General features: G+C 38.1%; 1 non-coding gene across 1 annotated transcript; it reads left to right on the top strand.

Annotated features, from left to right (window-relative positions):
* Nucleotides 1-2,781: 2,781 nt before the first annotated feature.
* Nucleotides 2,782-2,888, top strand: LOC141715353 (small nucleolar RNA R71). Its single transcript, XR_012572119.1, has one exon. It is a non-coding gene; the product is annotated as a small nucleolar RNA R71 (small nucleolar RNA).
* Nucleotides 2,889-4,825: the final 1,937 nt, after the last annotated feature.

Here is a 4,825-nt window from a genome sequence, read left to right as displayed (position 1 = left end):
TTCAAAACAAGGAATGAAATCCTGTTTTTCTCCAGTTTAAAAATCAGTGCTCCTACGTCATTACGAGAATAGCAAACATTCTAAATATAACCGAGTGATTAAATCTCAACAAATAAACAAGTATGATCATGATCAAGATCAAAAGCAACCTATAAGACTTGTGATTTTTTTTCAGGCATACAAATCAATTCATTAGGACTTAAAAAAACCCTCGATTCGTCATCACCACACTCAAATTAACATCAACTTATCAGATAACAATAGCTCAACCTAAGGGATCATGGTTTATGTATGCATATGCAACTATATGAACTCACATAATAACACGAACAAATATGCAAACAAATATGAGCTAAATGAACAATCATGCAAAAATATAAATGAAATACATTGAACATGCAACATGAATCTATATGAATCTTATATGGACACACACAAACTAATCCTTACATTATCACCCCCAAACTTAAAATTTTCAATGTCCTCATTAAAGGTAATAATAAGGAATTCAAGCATACCTAGTTAGCGGGATGATCACCCTCTTCAGGTGGTGGATCAGGTGGCCAATCAACCTCGATACCAGTGTCTTAAAAAACAGTACCGAGAGCGTGTGTCAAATCTTTAAAACGTCGGTGGATGTCACGCATGGCCTCAATACGCCGAATCAACCTTCTATACTTCCAATCACCAAGACCAAACCTATCAACTATCTGTGGTGCACGAGAGGGACCCTCTGTAAGCACGGGAGGAACCGGCTGGTCACTCTTTAGATTATCACAGATATATTTCAACCCCTTGTCAGGGGGTGCACCTAAAAACGCATAACTCAGATGATCTGTAAGTGGGTTAAGCTTAAGTGTGGGAACTTCTTCAATAGATGGCTCGAGACACTCCTGAGAAATTTTAGCTCTGCTAACCCAAGAGAATCAAATGACATATCCAACTTCCTCTTCCACGGAGGTGCATTCAAAACCTGCAGATGCTCTGCTCCAACTTCATCGTCAATAACTGATTCCCTTATAAAGAATCTCTCCAAGGTATCTGACTTTGGAAATTTCTCAAGCTCCGAATTCATTACAGAGTCGACCCACTCTACTTTAAAGCACTGCTCTTTATCTGTGGGTAATTTTATTGCCTTGAACACACTAAAAGTGAACTTCTAATCTTGAACCTTCATCGTAAACTCTCCTTTTTACACATCAATCATAGTTCGGCCTATAACCAAGAATGGCCATCCCAAGATAATGGGAATCTTCTTATCCTCCTCAAAGTCTAGAATGACAAAATTAGCAGGGAAGATGAGCTTATACACCTTAACCAAGATATCCTCCACTACTCCTTGTGGATAAATGATAGAACGATCAGCCAACTGCAAAGACATGTTCACAGGTTTTGGATCAGGTAGTCCAAGTTTCTTGAAACTAACAAGGGCATCAGATTGATGCTAGCTCCCAAGTCATACAAACACTTGTCGAATGACAGATTGCCAATGGTGAAAGGTATCGTGAAGCTTCCTGGATCTTTAAGCTTAGGAGGTAGTTTCTGTTGCAGCATAGCACTACACTCTTCCGTTAGAGAAAAAGTTTCCAACTCGTTAAGTTTTAGCTTCCGAGATAGAACACCCTTCATGAACTTAGCATAGCTCGATATCTGTTCTAGAACATCAACAAAAGGTATGTTGATATGCAGCTTCTTGAAAACTTCCAAAAAGTTGGCAAATTGCTTGTCAAACTTATGCTTTTGAAGCCTTTTAGGATATGGAGGAGGTGGGTAGACCTGTTTATCCCCTGTATTACCCTCAGGAGGATTGCTTTCAACATCTTTCTTCTTTGGTTCCACCTCGGCATCCTTCTATACCACTTTTTCAGCTACAATCTCATTTTCTGGATTGGGCAAAGGTGCAGATGCACCTGCATTATGGACAAAATTTTCAGACTCTTCGTCTTGCTGAATTTGGGGGCTTGCGACCTTTCCGGACCTCAAGGTGATGGCGTTCACCTGATCGTTAACTTCCCTCTTTCCTGGATCAGCTTCTGTATCACTAGGAAACATTCCTAATGGTCGATTTAATAATACGTTAGCAATTTTCCCTATTTGGTTCTCCAGAGTCTTGATAGAAACAGTCTGGCTTTAGAATGTAAGAGCCTGGTTTTTGCACATAAGCCTCAACTCCTCTAATTCAGATTTTTCATTCAAAGATAGACCTGCACCTCCATGAGTTTGTTGTTAAAGTTGGAGTTGTTGTCTTGGTGCATATTGCGGTTGTTGAAAACCAGGAGGGTTGAATTGCTTTGCTGCATACTGCTGATAAGGCTGTTGCAACGTACTCTGATTTTTGCTCCAGCTGAAGTTAGGATGATTCCAGTTGTCAGGATGATAAGTAGCTGGAACTGGTTGCTGCGATCTCTGAAAGTTGCTCATAAACTGAGCTGATTCACTAGATATAGCGCATTGCTCCGTCACATGCAACCTGCACACAGCTCACAAACACTGGTTATCTGATTAACACCATAGTTAGCTAGAGAATCGATCTTCATAGACAACGCCTTTAGTTGAGCAGTGATAGCCGTAGCTGTATCCACTTCCAGAACTCCTGCTACCTTGCCCTATGGCAATCTCTGGGTTGGATACTGATATTCATTAGCAGCCATTAGTTCAATTAGACCATAAGCTTCCTCGTAGCTCTTTTCCCATAATGTTTTACCTAATGCTGCATCAAGCATGGGTCTAGACTGTGCTCCCAAACCATTGTAAAAACAATTGATGATCATCCAATCAGGCATGCCATTATGAGGACACTTCCTAAGCATCTCCTCGTAGCGCTCCCAAGCTTCACATAGAGTTTCTCCTGATTGCTGTGCAAATTGAGTAAGAGCATTCCTCATTGCAGCTATCTTCGCCATAGGGAAGAATTTAGTAAGAAATTTCTGAGCGAGATCCTGCCAAATAGTGATAGAACCTGCTGGTAGAGAGTGTAACCAGCACTTAGCTTTATCCCTCAGAAAAAAGGGAAAAGTCTCAGCTTCACGGCATCTTCAGAAACATTGTTGAAATTGAAGGTGTTATGGATTAAAAACTAATATATATAATTGCTGTATTTAATACTAAGGAACGTGAGCTTCGAGGCTCGATTTGACTGCTCTTGTGTTTCGTGACTCAATCTGCCTTAACAAGATGCCTACGTACCTTGCTGATTGCCAAGGATCAAGTCAAAAAACGTAGTTCTGATTTGTGGGGTGAGGCCCCTTATATAGATGTGGGAGTCCTTGAATTGGACTTGGTATAGGAGACTTGGTGGACAAGCCTCTGAATTAGGATAGACTTAGGAGTCCTAGGAAGTAGGAAGCTGATTCCTTATCCTTTTAGGTCCCCTTGAGGCTAATCTATAAGGATTTATATCCTTATCGGGACTCTTCTCAATAGCTGATTTTTCCCTTATTAATTAATTACGAAATTAATTAATAATCAGGGCTTTTGGGCCTTTTTTATTCCACCAGGCCTGATCTGGTCCATCAGGCTTAACCTTTCTGGTCTGAATATTATACATCTTATTATTGGGCCTAGCAGCCCATTAATTATAAAATCAGGACTTATTTATCCCTATCATTTGCCCCCCAACCTTTGGGAAACATTGATTAGGTTTCGCAGAAGTTAAATCTATTCGTTCCCTTACAGGGTTTCGTTTTTGCGTAAAGTGTGGAGCGACCTACACATTTACAACGAATCTTCCTTTTATTCAGAAATTATCTTAATTTCCAGGAATTTTTCCCTAATTTTCTGGAATTTTCCCTAATTTTATGGGATTTTTCCCTAATTTCTGGGATTTATCCTAATCTTCTGGATTTTTCCCTAATTTTCTGGATTTTTCCCTTAATTTCTGGGATTTATCCTAATTTTTCTGGATTTTTCCCTTAATTTCTGGGATTTATCCTAATTTTCTGGATTTTTCCCTTAATTTCTGGGATTTTTCCCTTAATTTCTGGGATTTATCCTAATTTTCTGGGATTTATCCTTAATTTCTGGATTTTTTCCTAAATTCTGGGATTTTTCCCTAATTTCTGGGATTTTTCCCTAATTTTCTGGGATTTATCCTTAATTTTCTGGGATTTATCTTTAATTTCTGGATTTTTTCCCTAATTTCTGGGATTTTTCCCTAATTTTCTGGGATTTATCCTTAATTTCTGGGATTTTTTCCCTAATTTTATGGGATTTATCCTTAATTTCTGGATTTTTTCCCTAATTTCTGGGATTTTTCCCTAATTTTCTGGGATTTATCCTTAATTTTCTGGATTTTTCCCTTAATTTCTGGGATTTATCCTAATTTTCTGGGATTTATCCTTAATTTCTGGATTTTTTCCCTAATTTCTGGGATTTTTCCCTAATTTTCTGGGATTTATCCTTAATTTTTGGATTTTTTCCCTAATTTCTGGATTTTTCCCCTAATTTTTGGGATTTTTCCCCTAATTTTTGGGATTTATCCTTAATTTCTGGATTTTTTCCCTAATTTCTGGGATTTATCCTTTAATTTTCTGGATTTATTCCTTATTTCTGAAAATATTAACATTTTTCAGAAATTATTTTAAGGAATTTCCTTATTTTTTTGTAATTTTCCAGGATTTTTTCTTCCTTCTTTTTTTTTTTTCTTTTTTCTTCCTTTTTTTTTTTTATACAATTTTCGACCAGGAATCCATTCGACCAGGATCCTGGTCGAATTAACCTCCATATCGTCCCTTTCGGTCAGGATCTTCATTTTTGACCGAATTAGCCATCTTTTGTTGCCCAGGTCGACAGAATTTTGACCTTAATGATTTCGACCAGGAATCTT

The sequence above is a fragment of the Apium graveolens genome, chromosome 3 (assembly GCF_009905375.1).
Source record: "Apium graveolens cultivar Ventura chromosome 3, ASM990537v1, whole genome shotgun sequence".
In the NCBI taxonomy this organism is placed as follows: domain Eukaryota; kingdom Viridiplantae; phylum Streptophyta; class Magnoliopsida; order Apiales; family Apiaceae; genus Apium; species Apium graveolens.
The sequence above is the reverse complement of the archived record's forward strand: the minus strand, read 5'-3'. Positions and strand labels throughout refer to the sequence as shown.